This window comes from Cricetulus griseus, chromosome 2 (assembly GCF_003668045.3).
Source record: "Cricetulus griseus strain 17A/GY chromosome 2, alternate assembly CriGri-PICRH-1.0, whole genome shotgun sequence".
Taxonomy (NCBI): domain Eukaryota; kingdom Metazoa; phylum Chordata; class Mammalia; order Rodentia; family Cricetidae; genus Cricetulus; species Cricetulus griseus.
Window position 1 is genome coordinate 135,785,946 of NC_048595.1, and position 27,794 is coordinate 135,813,739.

The 27,794-nt window shown below is 37.2% G+C and overlaps 1 long non-coding RNA gene, 1 other non-coding gene and 1 pseudogene across 3 annotated transcripts; all 3 read left to right on the forward strand.

Annotated features, from left to right (window-relative positions):
• The first annotated feature begins 1,379 nt into the window (after positions 1-1,379).
• On the forward strand, positions 1,380-13,366 carry LOC103160411. 2 transcript variants are annotated; one of them, XR_004768298.1, is made up of 3 exons: positions 1,380-1,416; positions 11,484-11,705; positions 11,817-13,366. It is a non-coding gene; the product is annotated as an uncharacterized LOC103160411 (long non-coding RNA). The 2 variants fall into 2 exon arrangements; XR_003481909.2 differs by having other exon boundaries at positions 11,948-13,366.
• Positions 13,367-16,184: 2,818 nt separating this feature from the next.
• LOC113833812 lies at positions 16,185-16,317 on the forward strand. Its single transcript, XR_003481963.1, has one exon.
• Positions 16,318-22,754: 6,437 nt separating this feature from the next.
• Positions 22,755-24,375, forward strand: LOC100773681 (annotated as a pseudogene).
• Positions 24,376-27,794: the final 3,419 nt, after the last annotated feature.

A 27,794-nucleotide genomic window follows, 5' to 3' on the forward strand; every position in this document is an offset into this window, starting at 1 on the left:
GAGTTTAGATGTACATATACTTTTGATAGCAATTGTCTTATAATAACAAATTTTATTATATATTATTTTGAAAATGATTATAAATGACTTATTGTTGATATTTACATATCATATAAATGAGATACACAAAGAAGCTCTTTTAACTTCTACTTACAATGAAAACAAAATGAAGTATGGAATTCCCCCAGAGGTATGTGTGAATCTGGAAACATGTTCCAGAGTCTAAAGCATGAATTCCCTGGTGACTGACAGCCAGTACTCATTTTCTCAGTCATTGTTTGGACTTCACCTGATCAAAATGCTCAAATAATTCATGGATAGTGAATTACCTTCTCCTACTTTTGTGCTCAAATAGCTTCTAGGCTTCATTTCTAAAGAGAGAAGTAAATAACATGTATTAATTTGACTCCTATGGTTTTCAGTTGAGGTTACTATGGTACAGATGATTGAATGTTATTTGATACCCAGAATAAATGTTATCCACAAAGCTTTATTAGAACTTCAAGAGTACAGTAACACAAACAGCAAAATAATGAAGTTATAGCTTAGATTTGAGCTATGTAAGTATCTCACAGACACGGAGTTCTGAATGGGATATGGATGTATCCTAGTTGAAAGGACAGCAACAGCAGCCTGGTCTAGCCTGGTACTTATCAATTTACTTACATACATGAATGTATATGAAATTAGAAAGAAGTATTTTTGCACCTAAAAGTCAGGCAAACATGAATGTCAGCCTTGGTTCTAACCTGTGTATGAAGTTTAAAAATGTGTTCCGATTCATCTTGAGAGGCACATTTGAGTTATAGATTAGAAGTAGCATGAGGAGAGGAAGATAGAGAAACTAAACTATAGTACTGAAGAATTGGAAGGTGAATTTGGGAGGCAGCAAGCTGGCTGCTTTGGATGTAGATGTCTGCCTCACCTCTCTATCTTACAGGAAGGCAAGCAGTGCTCATCCTGTGATATTATTACACACTACTCTGCCTTTTGTAGGAACTATTTATCTGTGGCTATAGCAGGTGCACGTGAAACAACTTTTCATAGAGAAGCTACAAGCCTTCACTATAGAAACAACTACCAAAGTTTAGGCTAAATAACACTCCCAAGAACATGTTTGACATTCAAGATTTGAACCTAAATTTGTCTGAATATTGAACAAGGTTCCTTGATGGGGGAAGTACTTCTGTGTATGATTATCTTATTGATTGTTAAATAAAATACTGTTTGGCCAATGAGACAGCAAGTTAGATGGGACTAGGAGTCAAAGAGGATTCTGGGGAATGTAGTAGAGAAGTGGTGATCCAGGCAGGAAGTGACATAGCAAGGAGACTCACATTTAGCAAGGAAACAGGAAGTGTTCTCTCTTTTTCCTGTTCCTCCTCAAGAGGCAGGATGTGATCCACCAGCAAGAAGGTACGACAATAAGGCTTCTGATAAGATAAGTCTTATAAAATATATAGATTTATGATAATTAAGACTGAGCTGCCAGGCGTTGGTGGCACATGCCTTTAATCCCTGCACTTGGGAGGCATAGGCAGAGGCAGGCAGATCTCTGTGAGTTCGATGCTAGCCTGGTCTGAAAAACGAGTGCCAGGATAGGCTCCAAAGCTACACAGAGAAACCCTGTCTCGAAAAACCAATAACCAAAAAACAACAACAACATAAGACTGAGCTAACAGATGAGAATCCTAGTCATTGACCAAGCAGTTTTGTACCTAATATGTCTCTGTATTATTTTGTCCATCCACACGGCAGACAGAACTCGAGCGGCTGGTGGAGACAAGAAAGTAAAAATAAAGTAATAAAAAAAAAGCCACATAAAGATGGAAAATATACAGAGAATCTGGATACTATATGCCATATTGTTGTCTTTAAATTGATTGCTGAGGAAAGACTTACTACTGCTAAAATACATTTGATTATAAATGCTACTAAATTAATCCAACTTAAACATTTTAAAAATGCTCTAACTTCAAAATTTAAGTTTAAGACCAGGCTACTTAGAAATACAGGTTTTGCTTGTATTTCCAAAGAAAATAAAAAGCTATGGATTTCTTCCAGACTAATATGGTTTGATCACCCAGGAACCCCTGAAGCTGAGATGATACAGCCTTACATACTACAAAAACAAGGACTTGGTCAGGTTTCAATGTTTTATCATGATTCCCATGGTATGTACATCACCCTCAATCAGCAGGAAACAGTTTAGAATGAATGACAACCATGTTCCCAAATATTGTTATAAATGTTGGTTTTCATTTAAATGGGGTTGGTTATAAATGATAATGAGCATAGTGAAGTTTTTAAAGGAAAAATGGGGAATAGGATATAGGAATGAATACTTGGCGTTGGTATAGATTTTCACTTATTGATACAACTTTAAGGTCAATTTTGTGATATGTATATGTGTAGGGGAAGCTGTAGCCATGCCTACTTAGGGGCTGGCTACAGGTGTGCCTGACCATGCTTGTGAGGGCGTGGTCAGAGTGACATAGTGTGACTGTGTTTGCTCTTTCAGTTTCACTTTGCTGCTTGCTGTACAGACTGCTACCATGCCGGCTGGCTAGGTTGCTCTGTAAGTAAGGCTTTTCCCTATTAAATACCCTTATATTTCTACCTGACTCCATATTGGTAATTTCCCACTATATATTATATATATATATATATATATATATATATGTCTCCTCTTGTTTAGGTATTGTGTTTATACAGACCTTTTAAAATGATATACATAATTAAATACAGGTTATATAGTTACCTATAATAGTCAGAATTTATAATTAGGTTAGTTAGATTTTCTAGATTTACAGAGATGTATTTGAGATGGATAGGTTTTCTTCAAACCTTTCACAGACATACAGAAATATGGCATTTAAATGGTTTAGGGTTTTTCTCGGCAGTGAGACACAACTGCTCCTGGCACACCAATTATGTCAGAAAGGAGGATGGGCATTAAAGAAACTCGTTATGGAGTTTGCTTTCAACATGGCAAGATTAGCCATTTGAGCCAGAAACTGTTCTTGCCTGGACTGTTTGTTGCTGTATAAATTGGACATGCTGGACCCACAAGAAAGTGACTGCTGAACTTACAAAACAAGACAGTACTGAAGGGTTCCTGTTGAAATGGAGAAGTGTGCTAGACATACTGTGACCTATAGGCTGAAGGTGGATGCCCCAATGTTACAGAGGAACTTTGGGAGGGAGGGAGAGAGGAGAGAAAATACAGAACCCACTTTTCCAGTAAGTGCATCACATCATCTCTGGGTATCTGGAGAATGAGAGAGTTCTGAATCCATTACCTTTATATTAATTACTGGTGTAATTAGCACCAGTATCTCCCTGAAGTACTTACCTCCTGCCATATGAATCATGCTTTAATCCCTTTCTAAATTTTTTGCTCAGCTTATTCTGGCCAAGCCAACAGCAATGAATGAAGGTGTTCAAGAAGCATGGAGGGATGCTCTCTCAGCCTGGACACATGGGGGAGGGTCTAGGCCATGCCCTGGATGATATGACAGACTTTGTAGATTCCCCCATGGAGGGCCCCAATCTTTCTGGGGAGCTGAGGGGGAATGGGATGGGGGATTGGGGGAATTGTAGGGGAGTGGGAGGAGGAGAGGGAGAGGGAGCTGGGATTGACATGTGAAGCAAGCTTGTTTCATTCTTAGATTAACTAGACACATTTTATCTGATAAATTTTGAGGAGTAATTCATGCACATAAACAATCATATACAAAGTTGTTTAGTAGAATTTAAAGAATTTGTATGATGTTTCCAGAATTCATGTTAAATAACAGTTGGTCATTATTAGTTTTTAAGAGAAAGAATAATTCTCTGAAAACATGCTACAGCATACATTTATATATTATGTAGAATAATTAAATATTAATTTTTGAAGCTCACATTAAATATACACTCTAATTTTAGAAAGTATTTCTAGGAGAGGTCCTGCTTTTTGCTTAAAGGTATTACTGTCATGAAATTCTAATCATGTTTCAATTTGAATTATACAGTTGGAAATTGCTTGCTCTCAGATTGTACTGGGCAGTAAGGAAACAATATAATTGGTTTTTCTTTCACTGTTGCTTCACATTTCAGACTGGTTTTTCTTGGTTTTATTCAGCATATAAATCAAAGCGCTAAGTAAAACTCAAATCTGCCAATATATACATTGTTTCTTCTTTATTTATCTTAGTTTTTTTCTTCTTTTTCATAACACATTAAAAACTGTATGGATCTTTTTAAAAAATGGTTTCTTATTTAATCCAGACTGTCCTCCAATTCACTAAGTATCTGAGGCTAGCTAACTTTAAACTCTTTCTCTAGTGCTCCCAGCTTCCAAGTGCTTGGTTTTGCATCTTAATTTAATTTAATGCTTTGTTCATCCTGAAAAATCCTGTAGGACAATGTATAAATATAAAATTTGTTGAATATATCATTGGTCTCAGCAAATTTACCTATTCTACCTGCTCATCAATTTTTTTTTTTTTATATTCATTTGGAGCTGGGCATTGGTGGCACACACCTTTAATCCCAGCACTCGGGATGTAGAGGCAGGCAGATCTCTGTGAGTTTGAGGCCAGCCTGGTCTCCAGAGCGAGTGCCAGGATAGGCTCCAAAGCTACACAGAGAAAACCTATCTCAAAAAACCAAAAATAAATAAATAAATAAATAAAAATAAAAAATAAAAATATATTCATTTGGAATTGCAAGATTTTCTTAATAGTTTAGATAAATGTCTTCCATCCAAACATGTATTTTCCTCCTCATTTTTGAGTCTTTTTAGATCAATATTATTTTCAATTTTTGATTTGCTATCATTTCTTTTTATCAGAGTTTAATGCTTGCATATCAGTGCTTATTGCAACACTCTTCACAATAACTAAATTATGAAACCAACAGTGGAAGAATGAATAAGAAAAATGTGGTCTTGGTAGATACTCTATAGAACTTTTATCAGTAAATAATTAAATGCTACTCCCAGAGGACATGATTTATTTAGTATAAATCTTGGTGCCAGGCATAGAATAGCTCCAATCATTCACGCATAAAGAATCACTAGTAATTGACACAGGTTTATTAAAAACGATGAAAAGGAGAACACAAAGTAAGGAGGGAGATATACTGTGGGGCAATAAGAGGAAGGAGGAGACAATGGTAGATGGAAATTATTAAAATACATTAGGTAAATGTACAATATTTTCAAAGATAAATTAAAAATTGTAGCATGAATAATAAAAAACCAGAGAAAGATATTGGTGTTCAAACTGAATATCAGAAAAGCAAAGTAGCCAAGCCACTAGAGAGTTCTTACGTCTACCAAGGCTAAGACCAAAAAGGGGCAATCCTGTACTCAGTGTGACTGTAGATTGCAATGCTCTCCACCAAACCTCAGACTGCACTGAGCCCCTGCCTTATATTTCCTTCTAGTGCTGGGATTAAAGTTTGTCATCCCAACTGCTGGTATCAAATGTGTGAGCTCTGTTTCTCTTTTAGACTTATTCACTCTCATGTAGCCCATGGTGACATTGAACTGGTAGAGATCCATCTGCCTGGCTACCACTGCTCATCCTGTCTGGCTAACTAGTGGCTTACCTCCGTACTCTGTTCTTCAGACAAACTTTATTTGTTAGATTACAAACAAAATATCACATTTCCCCTTTTATTTCTAAAATGAAAAAAGCTATAACTAATATAAAAACTATTTGCAATAAATTCAATAACTATATACCATATATACAGACAATGAATACATTAACAATGTCTAGTCCATTTGCATTTGACAAGATAAGAGAAAATACTCCAAAAAATATTAAGACAGTTTAATAAAGACAAATGTTTTACTATTGTAGTTACATTTTAACAGTTCATCTCAAAGGTATTTTTGCATATTCCAAGGCAGTAAAGATGATTCACAAGTGAGCAAAGCTTCCTACATCTACTTAAAAGCAAATATTAAGTCTATAGGAACTTTACATGTTTAGTTAACAGTAGTATATGATATATTCTTAAATATTGGCATTGTTTGCCTGAGGCAAGAGGATCACTGTGAGAGAGCCAAGCAGACTCCATAATAGGGTGCTCAGTCTTTTGTCAGAGATCAGGTCTCAGTTTCACTTTTCTGAGACTGAGAAAGCAGTTTCTGAAAGAACCACCAACAATGGATAATCAGTCTTCTATGCCCCTGACAACAGGGACTAGGGAGATAGCACAAACCAAGCTTGGGCCACCTCCTACAGTATCACAAGTTGATGATCAAACAGGGGCAAATCCTCTACCTGCACCTTGAAACTTGACCATAAATGCCCAAAATGGAGCAATTGTTGCCCCAGCTAGCCCCTGCCAGCCCCAGCCACCAGCCAACCCAGAAATGTACTAATAAAACTGCTGTTGCTAAACCAATCATAAAATGACCTAACTGCTTCTGAGATTCCCCTTAGCTGTGCTTAAAAGGAGCCTACATATTCCCCTCAGGGTTGTTACCATATTGTACAGGTGAGCTACCCTGAATATGCTGGTGTAGCAAATAAAAGTTTTTGCTGCTTGCATACATGGCTGGTGGTCTTTTATGGGACATCTCATGGACCCCAACAACTGCAAATTTAAGACCACCTTAAGAGCCAGAGAAAGTCACTTTATGAAAAACCAATCTCAAAGTAGCAGGGGAAGATAATTTCTTGAAGAATCTGTAACCTGTATCTAGAGAAAGAGGGAGGAGAAAGAAAGACAGGAGGAGAGAAGAGCACTTTTAGCACTAAAGAATTAAATACTGTTCCTAGAAGGTCCATAGAGTCCAGCCTTTCAGGTCAGAAAGACAGGAAATGTGATGCAGAGTTGGCAAGAAAAACACACAACTTCTTTACTGAGGAAAAAAAAGCTCCTTCTACTTCTTTATTTTTCAGACACACTTTTTACATCCCCCACACCAAGTTCATTACAAATAGGAGGAATTTTCCCCCTATAACAAAAAGTTACACTTTCTACATAATCACTATACAAGCATTATTTTAGATTTCTCAAAGATTTGGAGCCGCTCAGCTACAATTCCTCACATAGGCAGTAGTTTCATAATTGTCAGAAAAAAAAAAAACAGGTTATTTGTTTCATTTTCATATTTTAGAGTTCTGCAAATATATCTTAACTAACCATCCAATCCTTTGTTTTTAACTTACATGAAGTCAATTGTCTAAAGCTTTGTTTTAGCTATGATGCACACTGAAATCCATGAACATATTTCCCAATATTAAAAAAGATCTTGAGTTAGCCTAATTCCTAGGATTGGTTTGTTTTCCTTAATGATTAACCTAAACCATGGTCTATGCAAAGTGAATCTCATATGTCCTAGCTGTGAGACACATTTTTGTTCTTATTCTTGATCCTCTGCATCCCCTGCTTTATCAGGAGTGGGAACAACACTTAATCCTACCTCTACCTATATTTATTTTCCTACGAAACTAACCTCTATTAGAATCCCTTATTACATTTGCTAAAAAGTCCTTAATCATCAAAATGTTAAAATAAGATTTTATTGTATAAATCATTAGTTCAATTAAACAGTACAGTTTAAGAAGAAATCAACTTCATAATAATCCACAGGTTAAAATGCACAGTGGTACAGGATATTCCAGGAGGTAGTCACACTGCATTAAGGCAGTAGTGATCCCCACACACCCATTCACACCATGCCACATATCAGATTAAAAGTAGCAGTGGCAAACATGTAAAGGCACAGCAGTAGCAAGAGACATTCTGGAGTGGAAGCCCTTGGGGCCTTGCTTATCTGAGATCTACTCATCAGTGCCTTGCCTACTGGTGAGCTGAACTCCAAAAGCTCAATTGCCACTTGTTACTTCTCTGTTAGACTGAGGAGAAGAAAAAGGAGGGGAGAAGAATTGAGGGGAGGAGAGAGGAGGCAAATGGGGAGGAGGGGAGGGAAGTTTATTGAATATGTCCTGGCAAAGACTGCATTATTGTTTTTGAAGTCTGTGTGTGTTTTGCCTCCTGTGAACAGCCCCTTTGCCTACCCATGTTCATTGTTGTAACACAAATAATAAAAACCCAGGGACCGACATCGGGGTTCAATCTGAAGATCAGAAAAGCAAAGCAGTCAAAGAGTAGCTCTTACCTGTACTAAGGCTTAAATGGAGTTCCTGGGTTCCCTGTGACAGGAAACTGAATCTCACATGAGATCTTTTCTTCTTCCTTATATACTTTCTGGTGATGGGATTAAAGTCTTGACCTCTGTTACTCTTGTAGACTGATTCACTCTCCTGTAGCATAGGGTGATTTTGGACTCACAGAGATCCATCTGCCTTTGTCTCCTAAATCCTAGGATTATATGTGTGTAAAACCACTGTCTGGCTTCTATGGGCTAGCTGTGTGGCTGGCTTTGCCTTCTTATCCCAGGCAAGCTTAATTAAATCAACAACAATATATCACCACAAATTGACACTTAAAGGAAAAGGATACATGGTCCTTTGCCACTTTGAGGTAATTATCTTTTGAGGGTTTTCATTAAACAAATGCTGGATCAATATACATAAGAAACCCTGAGATATCAGAGTAGAGGCTTGAGAGTCTGGAGCTACTGACCTAGTAGTTTACCTTGTCTATGAAGAGCTTCTGCTGCCCAATATATCACAAGGACCACTTCTCCACAGGATTGCAACAGACAACAAATCCAAGTCTTGAGGCTAAATGGGAGCTAAAGTCAGCATGAAATAACTGCCTGTTTAACACTAAGGTTCTTGGATGGCTTTTTATGATGTTATTCAGTAGTAAAGTTTACTAGTATGTGACCCTACTAGTATGTGACCTATAAGCACAAAAACATATTGTAAACTTTTGTTTATCAGAAGTGAGATAAAACAGCAAACGCTGAGCTGAGTGTTTAGTTCACAATACCACATTTTGAAATACCACAAAACAATGTTACCATCTTTGGAAACATTCTAAACTATAAAGAACACACAGCCACTCCTGGTATAAAATAGTGAAACTAGCTTGGAAAGCTTAAAACAACTGAAGAATTTGAAATATGCTCACAAGCTAAAGGCTAATGCCCAATGTGGATGGTTTTACATTCGAGAAATACCACATGGACATCAGGAAAAAAGAACCTTATCTATTTCATTTTATTTTAAGCTATTTTTATTTTATGTGCATTGATGTATTGTATATCTGCACACTGTGTGTTTGTTAGGTGCCCACAGAACCCAGAAGAGGGTGTGTGGGTTCCCCTGGAATTGGAGCTATAGAGGATTGTAAGCCACTATGTAATGCTATGAATCAAACCCAGGTTATCTAGAAGAGCTGTCAGTGCTCTTAGCCACTGAGCCAGAATTCTTATCTTCCCAATTTTATTTTAAAAGCATGGATATTGGCATATCTATAATAGGGGAAATTAAGAATAATTTACCTAAAAGTGAAAATTTGTAAAAAAGTAGTGTTCAAAGTCATCCTTATAATATTTTTACTTCATGCTCCTTTTATCCCATTTGGTCTCATCTCCAGTACTCTGATTGATTGTGCGTTGATGCTCTGAGATACTGTCCACATCTGATCAGTAACTGCAAGTAGCAGCATATTCTATATAGGAGACAATATGCTTACAAGCCAAAACAAATAGAACCTGACATCTTCATTTCAAGTCACAAATCACCATCTTCATAGTTTATGTAATAATTGACATGCAGGCATAAGATCACTTAGAGTATATGCACTGAGACATAGATATCTTTCTTTTCTCAGTTATAAATATTAGTCCATTTGCATCAGCTTAGTGCCACTCATTTCAATGAAGTATTTATAAATGCACGAATGTGAAATGTGATGCTTTGAAAATCATTGTCATTTACCAGATATTTTTAATAATTAGACACAATTAGCATGAAATATTCATCTATTTTACTAGTATAGGTGGGTATTTAGATTTAAAATGGGTGTTATGTGCTTACTTCTCAAAAATATGCTGTAGCTGGTATTGACGAATAATTAAGCATTTTTATTTTTCATTAAGAAAGGTAATGTTGAAACTTCTGATACAAAGTTAATTTTTCAAACTATTCACAGGGAGCATTCAAAATAAATACGAGGCTGTGCCACTTTCTTAGCTGAATTAACTAAGTGACAAAGTCCAGTGACAACCTCTACCACACATCACCATATACTGTATAGTAGTCTGTATGCTGACTGTCAGTATTTAACACCTTTAGAATATTTACACTTAGCTGGGCAGTGGAGGCTCACACCTTCAATCCCAGCACTCTGGAGGCAGAGGCAGTCGGATCTCTGAGTTCAAGATTAGACTTATCTACAAGAGCAAGTTTCACGACAGCCTCCAAAGCCACAAAGAAATCCTGTCTTGAAAAAAAAAAGATTATTTATACTTAAGTAATCAAACAAAAAACTCTTACTTAGAACATAATTTATTATACTGTTAAAGTAGTATAATATCCATATGTGCATTTCTACTTTCAAAAATACTCTTGCCAAAGGGATGTAGATAGGTTTCTCTTCAGAGTTGTCTTTATTATTTAAAATTTTTAGTAACTTTTAATTTTTTTATTTTAGAGATTTTAATATAGTTATATAATCCCCCCTTCCTTTTCCTCTCTTTAGATCATCCCATATGCTCTTGCCCTCTTAATTTATGGCCTCTTTTTTGTTGTTGCTGTTGTTGTTACATGCGTATACGTATGTGTGTGATTATGTCTAAACACATAAATAAAATGTGACCCAGACAGGAGAAGTTAAGAGTTTGTTATCTATTGAATATATAATAAAGAAATGTAATGGATATCTCTATAAAATTACCCTGCAGGTACATGCTGTCACTAATCTATGATTACAATCTGGTGTTTCAAGCATTCCCTTCCCTTCCCTTCCCACTAGGGCCTCTCTCATTCTCTGATCATGAAATTATTGCATAATTTTGAAATTCTTTCAAGGGGAGAAGTATAGTCAACTCCTTCAGAAAAATACTGATAAAGAATGATTCCCATTAGCTCCATAGGGAAATAATGTACCTACATGTAGACACAAATTACCATTGTATGTCTGAGGGTAAAGTAAATGTCACCTGAATCAATTCTAATGGTTTCAGGCACCTGTCGTCTGTGTCACAATTGTGAGACTTCTCACAATCCTGTGAATAAATACATTTCTGTTTTTTTGGATTGTCAAACTCCCTTATTTTATATCAGTATGAGTATCATTTGTTGCACCCTAGACTACAAGTATTTGTGGAGCTGGTAAAGTGGCCATGGTTAATTTGAGTATCTGACCTCTTAAAAGTATTCATCAATGTACTCCTGATTCTTCAGCAAATCCTACCTGTGTGTTCCACCACAACTGGCTTACTCCTGATTCTTTAATGCCTGCCAAACATCATCCTTCCATTAGAGACCTCTGATTCCATCCAGAAATGTGAGCATTGAAAGTGAACTGCAGACATTCTTCCTTGCTTGTCCATTTTATAGGTTGGATCAACATAGCCATAAATTTCTGAGCTCCCAGGCCTATAATGGAAAAGGACCTCCTTGCCATCATACTGTGAACTGAGTACACCTGCCTGTTTTCTTGGATTTCCAACTTGCAGTATTTCTTGCCATCATGACTTCTTAAAGATCTTTAAAGAAACTGTCAGTTTTATGTACCAATGGAGGCTCATAAGTTGCATCTATACTATGGCATCCAAGCAGGTAAGTGATAGCATCAGCTATTTCTTGGGAATCAGTAACTGAATTTGAGAGGCAGCAGAAAATGGATCACAAACAATGCAGTGCCCAGTGGTTTTCTGGAATTTCTCCCAGAATCACCCTGGGATGGCTATTCTTGGTCATGAAGATGGCTACATCTGGAATTAACTAAATGTAAAAATGGAGGCACACCTATGAGGTATGTTTACTTCCTTATTTATCTATTTGTTTTGCTTAATTTGAAGTAGGAAGATCCACTTTTACTCCAGACCTTGAAGCTAGAAGAGACACACCTTTAAACTGAATCTTGAGGCAGAAAGACAAAGGCCTTTATTATGGGACACACCTTTTGCTCAAAGCCTATATAAGGATATGGAATCTGGGAGTTTCTGCTCTTTGCTTACTTTAGTCTTGTGCACATTAGATCCTACTTCTTCAGGATTCCAGCATCTACTGAAGATCAGCTGAGGCATCCAGTCTCGTGGACTTAGCAACTTCTGGATTCTTGGACATTTCATTCATAGTCAGCTATATGGATCCAGTATTATCTGGATCACAGCCTGTAAGTCAAGTCACAATATATATATTGTGAAGGGGTGAGAGGGGAAGAGAAAGGGAGATGCAGGGGGAGGATTCTATGAGATCTGTTTGTCTAGAGAACCCTGACTAATACACATATTTTCATGGTCCCTGTGGAGGCTTTCCAATTTTCCCATTTTTGAGTTAGGCCTTCGACCCTCAGGCCAGTACAAGTGGTACCGATAAAAGCAGCATCTAAATTGGTTGCCATTTTCTCATCTCCTGCTGTTACAAAGCATCTGTTTGCTTTCTGTTAAAGGTACTTACTCTTTCTTAGGCTCACAAGCATTTTTTTTTAATTTTTAAAGAAAAATGTACCTTTTATATAAGTAAATGTTTTCTTTCTCAATATATTTTGGGTATATTAAACACTTGTTTAAATAAAAATTCAAGAATATTCTAAAATAGAGCACTATATTGATAGATAATAACGGCTTAGAATGTATCTATTATTATGTATCTACATACATACACATTACATATTTTAGGGTATTCTAGGATAAAAGCTCACCTCCTGGTGAAAAAACTTACCAATATCTGAGCATAAAAACCCACCAATTCCTGGCCCTGCTCCAAGTACAGGACTTGAAATTTCCCAACCTCCACCCTGGAAATCTCCTTCCCCAATAAACCCTATGTAAGTCTGTCCCCTAATGAATTCCCGGCTGGCTAGACCAGAGACAGCCACTTCCTTCACCCTCTTGTGTGAGGTTTGTTTTGGGGTATGACTTTGTGATATTCATTGGCTTCCAACTGCCAAGATAGTTTCCCCTTCAGAGCCACAACAGTTATATAGGAGAAACTGTCCCTCAGACATGTACATTGGGGGATTTCCCCTTAGAGCTGCAACATTCAGAGAAAACTTTCCACTCAGAGCTGCAATACTTAACACACATGAGAGTCGAAGGCTTCTAAAAATTAAGATGAAAATATACAAAAATCAATTCAGCTTTTATGAAATAGAAAGCCAGAAGCAAGTAAGAATTTCAACTATAACTGTGTCTGGTATATTCCTCAGGGCAAGCTCTTAACTTCCTCAGACTTACTTTTTTCCTGTATTTTAATAAAATGTGTCATACAAGTAATATAAATTACAACTCGTATATGACGTGCATTTTTAAGTTTAAAATAATACCAAGCAAATCAACTTGGGTAAAATTTCTGTGGCCACAAAGGTAATATTGGATTCAGCTTATATGTTCAAAAACTGCTAAAGGATATTAAGTAAAATTACATTCTATCTCAATGTGATCATTTTTTCAAGGAACAAATAGATGTTAAAAACAAAACTCACAGTAGATAGGGATTTCAGAAAATCAAAGTATTCAGAACATGGCAGGTGCTTGCATGAGGTTGTACAATCAGAATCTCACAGACCCAGACAAAGGAGGATGACAGTGGACCTCACGATGGAGAGTGAGTATGCTTCAACAGATATTTCAGCATCCAGAAAACATAAGAAAAACTCCCAAACACCAAGCTCTGATGCCTTGCAAATCTGTCTTGCCCTGCCAGTCTGGACATACAGAAGGTATTTATAATCACTTCTTAGATGGCTGATTTGTTAGTATGTTTGTATTTCAAGGTATTTTCAAGGTAACATTCAATTGTATTTCAGTAATTTGTTTACATAAATGAATAATGAAAATATATGATGAAAAGAACACCCCCCACCAGAGTAATCTGTATAGTTATAACAGTTGCAGACTTCTGGGGAACACAGAGTCCATTTTCAGTAAGCTGCAACTCCTGGTGCATCACCTATGGTCCAGTGGATGGGTCCACACCTATGAGCATATGGCCAACACAAATTGGATACCCTTCATCACAGAAAGGACACAAAGTTAGAAGGAGTGGGTAGGCTGGAGGGTGAGAGTATGAGACTTTAGAGACAATTATGATCAAATTGAGTTCTACATTATTAAATGAATTTACCAAATAATAAATATATTATTTAAAATATAAGATAGATAAGAAAATGTACAACATAGTCAACTTTATTCATATAACAAGAACAGGACAGCATGTCTAAAAAACACATCTACAGAGCAAACAATATTGCTATACAATGATGGAACAAAGGATGATTTCTACTCTGGTTGAGGTGAGTTGCTAATTCCTCACTTGGAGGAATTATTCAAAGGTGAATGAACATTCCTGAACATTTATAAATCTTCTAACCTAATCCTAGCACTCAGGAGGCAAAGGCAGGTGGATCTCTTTGAGTTTGAGGCCAGGCTGGTCTAGGACAGTCAAGGCTAAACAGAGAGACTCTGTCTTAAAAAAACAAGGCAACAACAACAATTAAAAAATCTTCTGAATTAAAAATAGAGATTTCTTTTTGACATATTCCCAAATCACCAAAGAAGATATATTCTATTTTGAGACCCTCATGCATTTATTTTCTTTTAAAAATATTTTAAAACTTGTGTGTATGCCTGAGAGAGAGACAGAGAGTTTGTGTGTGTGTGTGTGTGGGGGGGTGTGGGTGTGTGTGTGAATTTGTGTTCATTCTTGTCAGAATGGGAACCAGGAGACAACCTAGTGTGTTGTCCTCAGAGACACCATTCACATCATCTGGGATATAGAGATTTTAACTGTCCAAAGCTACTAATTTATTAGGTTAGACTCAATGATGAGTGCATCCCAGGGATCAATTATTTCTTCCTCTGCCCAGTATCAGAATTACAAACACATATCACCATCTAGGCAATTTTACCTGTGTTCTAGGAGTCCAACCCAGAATCCATGCTTGAAAGGTAGCACTGCTAATGGCTAAGGTAGCCACTGCTAATGGCTAAGTTCCTATCTCATGATTTATTTTTCAGGTTCGGAATGTATTTTAATGATACACTAAACTTATTAATTAAATATTCATGTTGTGGAAGCTAGAAAAAATTATGAAAGGCTCTAGCAAAAAGATAAAGTAGATGTTTTATTTGAAATATTTGGTCTCAATTGCTATTGAAAATATTTTTCAAGAACTTTCTCCAAATTTTCAGGAGTGCCATAGACTATGTTTCAAAGATCAAGAGATATAGCCATACAGTAATTAACATTTTTACAAAATAAGGAATATCACTTAATGTCATATAAAAATAATTTTGATTATGCATTTATCCAGGTTGAAAAAATGCATCAATTAAAAAGATAAATATATTAAATATTACATCCACATATAAAGAGAGAATTACTTCATGGTCATGACCAAAAGAGTTAAACAAGCATAGATTTACTTAAAATATTCCATCTGTAGGTGTTGGGAGCTATGCAGCCTAGTCTGGGATAGACATATGACAACCTGTCTCACCGGTTTCCTTGGGGCGAGGCACCAATGGAATCAGACTCTCATGTGGCAAGGATCAAGTAGTCCACAGGACAGCACAGGAATGTGGAAAATCCATACAACTTCCAGACTCTTTTCTCTGTCATTATACTACCATTCTTTGGGCACATTTTAATTTTAGTTTGTCAGTCACACATGCAATAGCTGAAATCTTCCCAAGAAATCCTGTTGTTTCTTGAATATTTTTCCTTAAGATTTATCAGGGGGATAATGTTTCTCAAATCTCTTATTTGGAATTACTAATTACAACTCCTAATTCCCTACTTTTCTGACTCAATATAGACAGGTATATAATAGAAAATAACACTTGCAACACTGACCATGTCTCACAGTACTGGTGAGGAGAGTAAGGCATGCATATACAGAATAGAGGGAAAGCCTCAGGAATATGCATTGTGCCAACAATTGAGAGTAAGTTCTCTGATCACAAAGCATATGGAAGCATAGACAAAATCTAGTATGATCCAATGGGAGAAGTGCAATGTAAAATATAGGATGGAGAGATCCATCATTACCATACACAGGAGTTTATACTGGTTGAAGAAGTATGGTATATGGACCTTTTTCCATGGGGCTGTGGGGAATCCTGTTCCTCTTCAGCCAAGGCTGGAGGCCAAGATCAATCTATGAGGAGAATCTTCATCAGGATTCTCATGATCAGGAAGCCTTGTTTTCTGCCCTCAGACATAGAAAGAAAGAAAGAAAGAAAGAAAGAAAGAAAGAAAGAAAGAAAGAAAGAAAGAAAGAAAGAAAGGAAGGAAGGAAGGAAGGAAGGAAGGAAGAAAGAAAGAAAGAAAGAAAGAAAGAAAGAAAGAAAGAAAGAAGGTATAGTGGGATGGGAAAAGGGTGCCTTATCAAAGTCTGCCTTTTACAGAGAGATTGAGACATAGGATCCTCTTGTAGAAAAGTGAACTCCATAAAAGTGTATCTTGCAGACAAGAAAGAATTGTTTGAGTTTAAATATTATTTTCCTTAAAGCATTGTGCCTATGTATATTACATTTTAACTTTGTAACTACAACAGCTGCAAGCTGGCATAAGTATTGTGAGAGCAGTATGTGTCTGGCTTGATATTTAGTTAAGCCTGAAAAAATACTGAACTGGATGTTGTAAGGATAAGTCTTTCTGCCAAGTGGCCAGAGCCCTGCCACCATGTGGGTGCTTTCTGCCAGCTGCCCGGGTTCCACCCAAGTACTGCCTGCAGTGTTAGGGCCCCAAATACTGCATAGAGATTTAAATTAGTTTCAAATGCTGCTGGGCCAAGGATTTCTTATCTGCTAGCTCAGTCTTAATTATCAGACATAAACATAAGACTTATCTTATGGAGAATGCTGGCAGTAAACTCCCTCTCTTGCTGGTGGATCACATGGTGGCTCCATAGAGAAGACAGCCCAACAGGAAGAGGAAGAGCAAGAGAGATTTCCTGCTTATATTCTGAGTCTGCCTACTATGCCACTTCCTGTGTGTGTCACAATATTTTACTATATTTCCCAGAATTCTCCTTGACTCCTAGTCCCTCCTAACTTGGTTCATCATTGGCCAACAGTACTTTATTCAATAACTAATAGGATAAACATACACAGACTGACATTTGTATGGGGTTGAAAAGTACATTTTGGGAAGCATAAGGGAACAATGGACTCTGCCAGCCTGACCCTTACCATGGTGAGTGTACCCTCTGCTCCTGTCCTATTCCTACCCAACTTCCCATTCACCCAGGATCTCTCAGGGCCTGTGCCTGCTTAGAGGAGACCCACACAGAAAGGGAGGACCTCCCTGAGTCTGGAAACACCTAATTCTTCCTTCCCCAACCCTTACCAAGGGAGGAAAGTACCAGGAGAGGCAAGACAATCCAGAGGTGCAGACATTGAAATCTGGGACCCCACACACCACCAGGTGGCAAGAGAAGATGGATAATACCCACCTCCACCCACTTGAAGAAGACATTGGAAGAAGACGGAACAAGAAAACACTCAAGAACAGAAAAACCAATATGACACCACCAGATCTAGTTACTTCACACCTTCAAGATCTGAAAAGTCCAACATAGAGGATGAAGAAGAGATGGTCCTGAAAAATTATCATAGGAAGATGATAGAGACCTTTAAGAGGAAACAAGAAAAAAGCTTAAAAAATAGAAGGAAAAACAAGCAAACATTACATGAAATGGAGGAAGAGACAAATAAAATATTCGAGAAATAAACAAATCTCTTATAGAATCTAAAGAAAGCCAAGAAAAAACAACCAAACAAGTGAAGGAAGCACTCCAAAGAGTTCAAGGCATAAAAGCTGAAATAGAAACAATAAAGAAAACACAGAATGACAGTATGCTGGAAATAGAAAGGCTGGATATATGATCAGGAACTAAAGATGTGAGTATAACCAATAGAATTCAAGAGATGGAAGACAGAATCTCAGGTGTTGATGACTCTCTAGGGGATATTGAGTTATCAATGAAAGAAAATCTCAAGTCCAACAAATCCCTAACACAAAACATCCAGGATATATGGGACACTATGAAAAGGCTGAACATAAGAATAATAGGTATACAAGAAGGTAAGGAATACAGATCAATGGTACAGAAAACATATTCAACGAAATCATAGAAGAAAACTTCCCCAAACTACAGAAGGTTATGCCTATGAAAGTACAAGAAGCTTACAGAACACCAAACAGACTGGACCACAAACAGAAGTCCCCTCGACAAATAATAATCAAAACATCAAACCTATAGAATTTAAGAGCAGAAAGGAAAAAGGCCAAGTAACATATAAGGGTAGAAATATCAGAATCACACCCGACTTCTCCATAGAAACTTTGAAAGCCAGAAGGTCCTGGATAGATATCCTACAAACAGTAAGGGAGGATGAATGCCAACCCAGACTACTTTACCCAGCAAAACTTTCAATCACTATATATGGAGAAACAAGATATTCCATGAAAATACCAGATTTAAACAATACATATCCACAAATCCAGCACTACAGAAAATTTTGGAAGGAAAACTCCAACCCAATGAAGATAACTACACCCATAAAAACATAGGCAATAGATAATCCAATTTTACAAAACACTAAAAGAAACAGGAGGGCAAAATCCATACACAATGATACCACCAAACAAAAATAAATCCAAAACAAACAAGAACCAACAATCAGTGGACATTAATATCCCTCAACCTCAATGGTCTTAAACTGCCCATAAAAAGATACAGGCTAACAGAATGGATACGTAGACAGAATCCATCCTTCTGCTGTATACACGAAACATAACTGAACTTCAAAGAAAGGCCTTACGTCAAAGTAAAGGTTGGGAAAATTTTCCCCATCAAATGGGCCCAAGAAACAAGCTGGTGTAGCAATCCTAATATCTAAATTGGGATTCAAATATCTAAATTAGATTTCAAACTAAAATCAATCAAAAGAGATGAAGAAGGGCATTTCATACTCATCACAGGAAAAGTCCATCAAGATTAAGTCAATCCTGAACACATATGCCCCAAATATGAAGGCTTCCACATTTGTAAAAAAAAAAAAAATTACTAAAGCTCAAACCACATATAAAAACACACACACTAATAGTAGGAGACTTCAATGCCCTGCTTTCACCACTAATCAGGACCACCAGACAGAAACTTAACAAAGAAACAAAGGATCTAACAGAAGTCATGACCCAACTGGTTTTAACAGATATCTATAGAACATTCCATCCAAACACAAAAGAATATACCTCTTCTCAGCACCACATGGAACCTTCTCTAACATTGACCATATAGTTGGCAACAAAGCAAACCTCGACAGATATAAAAGAATTGAAATGACCTCCTGTATCTTATCAGATCAGCATGCTATAAAGTTAGAATTCAACAGCAATACAAATTGCAGAAAACCTACAAACTCGTGGAAATTGAATAACACCCAATTGTACCATTCCTGGGTAGAGGAAAAAATAGAAAAAGAAATTAAAGGCTTCCTAGAATTTAATGAAATGTAGACACAACATACCCAAACTTATGGGACACACTGAAAGCCGTGTTAAGAGGAAATTTCATAGCACTAAGTGCCCACATGAAGAAACTGGACAATAGTCACACAGAGAACAGAGAGAACAACTGACAACTTTAGAGAGAAAAAAAGCAAACTCACAATGGAGGAGTAGATGCCAGGAAATAATCAAACAGAGGGCTGAAATCAATATAGTAGAAACTAGGAAAACATTACAAAGAATCAATGAAACAAAGTATTGGTTCTTTGAGAAGATCAAAAAGATAGACAAATCTCTATCCAAACTAATCAAAAGGCAGAGAGCGTGCTAATTAATAAAATCTGAAACGAAAAGCAGGATATAACAAAAGACACTGAGAAAATCCAGAGAATCATCAGGTCATAGTTTGAATATCTGTACTCCACAAAATTCGAAAATCTAAAGGGAATGGACAATTTTCTGGATAGATATCACTTACCAAAATTAAACCAAGAACAGATAAGCAGTTTAAATCCATCTATAAGCACTAATGAAATAGAAGCAGCCATCAAAAGACTCCCAACCAAAAAAAGCCCAGGGCCAGATGGCTTCACTTCAGAATACTACCAAAAACTCAAACAAGAGCACAAGAGCGAATACCAGTACTCCTCAAATTGTTCCACATGATAGAAGCAGAAGAGACATTGCCAAACTCTTTTTACAAGGCTACAATCACTTTGATACCAAAGCCATACAAAGGTTCAACTAAAAAAGAGAACTACAGACCAATATCCCTTATGAATATTGATGCAAAACTACTCAACAAAATATTGGTGAATCGAATCCAAGAACATATCAGAAAAATCATCCACTGTGATCAAGTAGGCTTCATCCCAGGGATGCAAGGATGGTTCAACATACGAAAATCCATCAATGCAATCCACCATATAAACAAACTCATAAAGAAAAACCACATGATCATCTCACTAGATGCTGAAAAAGCCTTTGACACAATCCAACAACCTTTCATGATAAAGATCTTGGGGAGAACTGGAATAACAGGAACGTATCTAAACATGATAAAAGCAATATACACCAAACCAACAGCCAACATCAAACTAAATGGAGAGAAACACAAAGTGACTCCTATAAAATGAGGAACAAGTCAAGGCTGTCCACCCTCTCCATATCTCTTCAATACTGTACTTGAAGTTCTAGCTAGAGCAATAAGAACAGAAAAGGAGATCAAAGGGATACAAATTGGAAAGGAAGAAGTCAAACTTTCACTATATGCAGATGATATGATTGTCTGCATATGTGGCCGAAAAACTCTACCAGGGAACTCCTAGAGCTGATAAACACCTTTAGTCAAGAAGCAGGATACAATCTTAACTCAAAAAAATCAGTAGTCCTACTATATACAGATGATAAATTCTATGAGAAAGAAATCAGAGAAACATCACCTTTCACAATGTCCACAAGCAATATTAAATATCTTGGGCTAACTCTAACCAAAAAAGTGAATGACCTGTACAGTAAAAACTTTGAGTCTTTAAAGAAAGAATTTAAAGAAGATACAGAAAATGGAAAGATCTCCCATGCTTTTGGATAGGTAGAATCAACATAGTAAAAATAACACTCTTGCCAAAAGTAATCTACAGATTCAACACAACCCCCATTAATGGAGGAGTGTTTCTTTTTCTCCACATCCTCTCCAGCATAGATTGTTATTGGTGTTTTTTGGTTTTAGCCATTCCGGCCAGTGTAAGATGGTATCTCAGAGTTGTTTTGAGTTGCATTTCTCTGATGGCCAAGGATTTTGAGCACTTTCTTAAGTGTCATTCAGCCATTACAGATTCCTCTTTTGAGAATTCTCTATTTAGTTCTGCACCCCACTTTTTAAATTATTTGTTTGATGTTTTGGTGGCTAGCTTCTTGAGTTCATTGTATATTTTGGAAATCAGCCCTCTGTCAGATGTAGGGTTGGTGAAGATCTTTTCCCATTCTGTGGGCTGTCTATTTGTCTTACTGACTGTGTCCTTTGCCTTACAGAATCTTCTCAGTTTCAGGAGGTCCCATTTATTAATTGTTGATCTCAGTGTCTGTGCTACTGGTGTTATGTTCAAGAAGCAGCCTGGACATGTGGGGGAGGGTCTGGGTTGGGCCCAGGATGATATGGTTGTCTTTGGGAAGTCCCCCATCAAGAGCCCTACCCAGCTGGGGTTGGGGTGGCAGCTGGGAGGTTGGGGGAGGGTTGGGGGGATGGGAGGGAGAGAGAGGTGGGATTGACACATGATGAAAGCTTGGTCCTAATTTGAACTAATAAAAAAATTACAAAATAAGGGAGCAATGGAGGCTTTTCTAATGATTATGATGTATTCCTTAAAATATGATGTATTTCTTAAAATCAAAGATAGAAGACAATAACAAAACTGTTGAGGTAATTCCAGTAACAAAAATTGTGTTTCAATATAAAAAGAGATGGTGTGAGCTATTTGGGGCCACATGACTACAATCCACCTAGTGGTCTGAATTTTTCCTTGCACTGACACTCATTTCCCATGTCAATACCTGAACCTGAGCCTAGGTTGGACCTCTGCATGAAGACTTTATGTAAATTTATTTTCCAGGTTTCAAGGGATTTATTTAAACCAAAACCTTTCATGGAGGTTTTTATCTTTAACCTGACACAAGTATTGTCTACTAAGTATAGACACTGAATTTTCAGAAATGAGCATATTCTTATTTAAGTACAATAAGGCATTTTGCATCATGATCCAAATATTCTTTATGTGACTATAGGTCTATGGAAATTATGCTGTGCACCTCCTCTTTCCCTTTACATAATTTCTTGTGTTGTTTCAGGAAAACCATATCAGACAGAAGCCACTGAGATTAAAATGGATTGTAATCAGAATTACAAGAGAAAATTGCTAAAATCAAACAAAAAGAAATATTATTCATCTTAATTGCTTTGAATTTACAGGAAATAGGAAGTGGTGTAAATTACTCACCATTATTAGTAGTCTAAACTAAATTTCACTTATTTTTGTATTGCAAGCAAGGATAGAAACTTTGAGAATAACAGTAATGAGAACTTTGTCATCTTTATTTTTTATCACTTAAAAGTTGCTTCTCTGTCTCTGTCTCTGTCATTTTGTTTTGTTTTGGCTTTATATTATAGAAAGTCATGGCTTCTGGAATGCATTCCTTGGAACCACTGAGAAAAAGAAGTGGTCTAGTGAACTGTAGAAGTAGGGCTAACATTTCAATATGAAAGGTATATGGAATCAAGTACTATATTAAGTTGCCTCCATAAAAACCCAGTTGGATTAAATTCTGTCCCATAATAAATAACAACACTTTACTCAAAATTGATTTTATATATATAGATATTTCCACTTAAAGTTATACTTTTTCAGCTGACTTTGCTTCTGTTTTTGTAACAGCACAGATTTCCAGAATACTTTTCAGGGAAAATTAATGCTTTTAGCTCTGTGCATTTCGATGATTCAGCAAAATATCTTGCTGAGTTGATGACACTTTCCTTGAGCCAAACCAGTGTTTAATGAAGTTTCCTAGTCTCTTTGCAAGTGGAAGGAAAACAAGTGTTTCCTTAACTTATCAATATATAGAAGTAGAAGACTTCCCTTACTGTGACTTTAGACTCACGTATATATTATTTTCTCTTTAAAAACAAAAGTCTCTTAAAATGGTTTTTACGGTATCAATAAACCCATGGAAAAATTCAACATTTCCCTTGGCAGTAAAATTACATACTATGAAAATGCTCTGCTTCCTGCCGCGAGTGAGACTGGCCAACCTGAAGCTCAACACTGACTCCAGAAAACAGGAACAATGTCCAAGAAATCAGACGAGAGGTGGGAAATGTGGTAGAGGCCATAGAGGAGAAACACAGAGAGGAACTCGGTCCTGGCTGGGCTTTGAGGGAGGGCAGACTTCTGTTCTACATCTGAATCCCAAAATACAGATTTCATGAAGGCATCAGTATCAACCTTTGAGTCTCTGGAGACTGCAGTATCTCAGTGTTTTAGGGTGATTTGATCCAAGGCAACCTATTGACTTACCTTGTAAATTGGAGAGGTGTGACTATCCAACCACTTAAAAGGGATTATGGGGTCCAGCTGGTTGAAGAGTGTACTGATACTTTTCAAGCCAAAGGTGAATATTGATGAGCAGTTGGCTTCACAATTAGCAATTGTTGCAATTGAAAGAAATGAAGGTGTTGTTACTACAACCTTCTATCACCCAAGAAATACGGAAATCCTGTGCAATCCTGTTCCTCTCTTTCTTCCGGGACAGCCCATTCCAAAGCGAATGCTCCCAACTGAAGCACTGGTGCTGTATTACACAGATGCAAAAAAACAGGGGTACCTGGCTGATCCTCCCAAGTTTCCCCAAGCAAGACTTGAAATCGCCATGAAGTGTAGCTATATTCTTCCCGATATCACAAAACATGGACTTTTGAGAATGCTCAGCAGTGGGAAGGATCCAAGGCATATTTTATTTGGTCTTGTTCCTGGTTGGGTGGTGAATGTGGCAGATACAAAAACTCTAAAGCCTACAGATGTGAATCTCCTCAAGCATTTCAGCTCCTGAACTCCCTTCCAGTAATACAGATGTGTTGAGAGCCATACAGGCTGAAACGAAGCTTCTTGAGTGTCTGAAGTCCTTGGGTCAATCCCGAACATCATTATGGTTAGATCTGAAGTGAAATCCCAGGCAGCAGAACTGAACCTTTCCGGGTGTACCCTCGAAAAATCAAATGGTGATGGTCTTTAAGAAGGTGATTTTTTAAAAAAAAATTACTTAAAATCACCTTCCCCCATTTTTGGTTTTTTTTCTTTGTTTGTTTTGAGGCAGGGTTTTTCTGTGTAGCCTTGACTGTTCTGGAACTCCCTCTGTGGACCAGGCTGGCCTCGAACTCACAGAACTCCCCCTGCCTCTGCCTCCGAGTGCTGAGACTAATGGCATGCACCACCACCTCCCGGCTAAAACATTTTTTACTGTCCTTCTCTTCATGGTCTTTCTTTCCTGTTTAATTACAATGAAGGGCAAGTGTAGAGGATTGATAAGTAGGCCTGGGAGTGGGTGCTAAAGAGCTATGTCTTCTTTTACTCAGTAGCCCCAGGGAAGTTCTGCTACCCACTATTAGGATAGTGAGTCCCAACAGGGATGGGGATGCTCAGAATGTGACTGAAAACTGGTGAGTAGTCACAAAGGAGCATATCAGCCGTGGAGCTAGAGAAAGAAAGATCACGAATTAATTTTCCCAGCATTCATAAGTATAGATAGTGGTCAAGCCATTAGCATTTTTCTTAAAGAGAGTGTTCCAAGAAAACTTACTCAATGGTTACATAAGCCACATAAACAAAAGGAAATAGGGGCTTGTATTTTGTTCTAGGTGGTGGCTTTGAAGTTGGCTTGAGTCCTGGGCTCTAGTTTTCCCGGAAGGTGGAACTACTGTGCCCAGCTTAAACTCAGTTACTGTAAAAGTTTCAGAAGTCAATTAATGACCTTTTAAAAGAGAAAGTGTGTGCAGATCTTGCAAAGGCTTAATTTACTTTAAGTGGTTATAGTTTTTGTTTGTATGAAGCATGGTCTCATGCATCCCATGCTGTAGGGCCCAAGTAGGGGACCTAAACCATGAATGCCCACTCACTGAGACATGGAGACTGAAACTACTGCAAAAGCATTAGGTTTATTTCCAGCGAGCACTGGGATCTTCTGTACTCTAGACAGGACGACCACAATCAACAAAATCACACATCTTTTTAGGCATTTTGAGGCAGATTCAAGCAAGAGGCTGAGTTCATTGGTGGCCCACGGTACCCTTCATCAAGATTGGCTGGCTCCATATTTGGCTATCTTTTGGTAATCATCTGGTGGGGAAACATTCCTCCTCCCCAATGCAATCTCAATGTTAGGGTATTTCCATGTATAATGAGCAGGGGACTGTTTCTGAGAAGTCCTCAACCGCCCTGCTTGCACCTGCTTTTTTTTTTTTTTTCTCACCCTGCTAAACATGGTCTGACGTCTCACAATTCTATCCTTGAATTCCTGATCTTTTACTTCCCATGTGTTGATATTACAGGCATGAGCTTCCATGGCTGGCTGAACAATTAAACATTGACCTTGAATAATTTATTATTATTCTCCTACAATTAAAATGATTCCTAGCTGGTTATATTAAAATAAAAACTCATAAAAAATTCACAATGCAAGATTCATTAGAATAATGACTATGGCTTTAATATCATAAAGACAGTTATTTTAAATTTTAGTAAACAATGCATTCTATCTGCAATTTGGTCAAATCCCATAACTTATGAAACTTGATACTTCAAAGACTAAAGTTCCCATAGGCTTTTACTGTGACACTTTTATTTGAATTCTATGTGAGCCATGCTTGGTGCATAACTATAAATGGGATTAGGAAAATTCTGGGCATAGCCCCATTTGGAAGTGTAATGTCAATCACTTTGGAGACTAGTCTACTTCTTTATGAAAGGGTTGCCCACCATCAGAATCCCCTCTCTATGCCTTCTATTTGGTTCTGCTTAATTATTCATTTAAAAAGCTTGTGGGAAACACAACACACACACACACACACACACACACACACACACACACACACACACACACACACAAAGATCACAAGGGAGCACCTACAAATCAGTAAATGAAATTCTACTGAAGGAAAAGAATTCTTTGTTCCCCATGAACCAATTATACTGAGGAAGAGACACAAGAGAATTCCCCAGCTCTGCAGACAAAGCCCACAACATGAGAGTCACATTCTCTGAGGGATATTAGGAACAAGGCAAAAAATATATTTACAAGATGATGAAGACAATCAAGACAAATGACTTCCACATCTTGAGCCTTATTGCCTATTTCCTCCAATTTAACCAGTAGCAACTGATTCAGGGCTTTGATAGAGTGACTGTAGAGTGATGAGTACTTTTACTTCATGTATAATTTTTAAAGATTTACTTTAAGTGTGTGTGTGTGTGTGTGTGTGTGTGTGTGTGTGTGTGTGTGTGTGTGTGTCTAGGTATTTGTGTGTATGTGTATGTGTACATGTATCTGCAAGAAGACAGTGTTGAAGCTTCTGCATCTGAGGTATAGGCCATTTTGTGCTTCTGACACTGGTGCTCAGAACTGAACTTGTATCCTTTGCCCAAGCAAGACTTAACTGTTGATCCAGCTCACCAGCCCCTGTATTCTAGAAGAATATACTACATTTAGCCATGAGGAGGGAGATGAATTATGGAGACTGTTGTGAAAAAGAAAACTTATCTGGTGAGCTTCCAGGAGAAGTTAGAATACTCTGAGAGCACTAGGAACAGAAAGTGGATTGTCTCCTCTCTCCTCTGACCCATTTGTCTTTCTAGAGTCAAGAAGTCTTGGCTTCTGCTTGGAGCCCAGAATAGGATGCAGCATGGGGCTACAGTACTCCAGTGCAATTGTGGAGGATTTCTTTCCCCTACCCAGAAATGGCACTAACATTTATCAAAAACATTTCTCATTCCAAATCAAATATGCCCATCAGTAAAATGTCATAAGTGAATGGGACAGTTTGGGGATGATATGAATAAGGATACTATTTTTCATTTACTAATCCATTTAGTTTGCTCTCCTGCATTATTTAGAAAGTTTTCTAAATAAATTCTAAATAACATATAATGTCTAATAATATTAAAAACAACACAAAACAGAACAATAAAACAGCCAGGAAAAAATCCAATAGTTGAAGAATCAAAGGAAAACTAGGTTTTCACTCTCCCTTTCCTATTGACAAGAACTCTATTAGAAGCATTAGTAGTATAGATTGGACTAGATATAAAACATCTTTATTCACTATAGGGAGATAATTACTAAGCTAACAGCCTCATAAAAGTCAGTTTTATAACTAAGATAAAAGGATGTAAAATAATTCAGTTTTCTTCAAGCATAAAATGCACTTTCATTTTTATTCATATAATATTGTTTTTACCTTATGATCTTATTCTTATTCTATGCCATGAATTTTTAGTTTACATTCTTACATTATTTCTGTCATTGTGTAGCCTGGTACTTGTTTAGCTTTACATGCTACTTCCTGGTATATAGCCTGATTTGAGTCTGTACTCTATGACTAGACCAGCAAAAATGAATGATCCATGTTCAGTGCAGTAGACC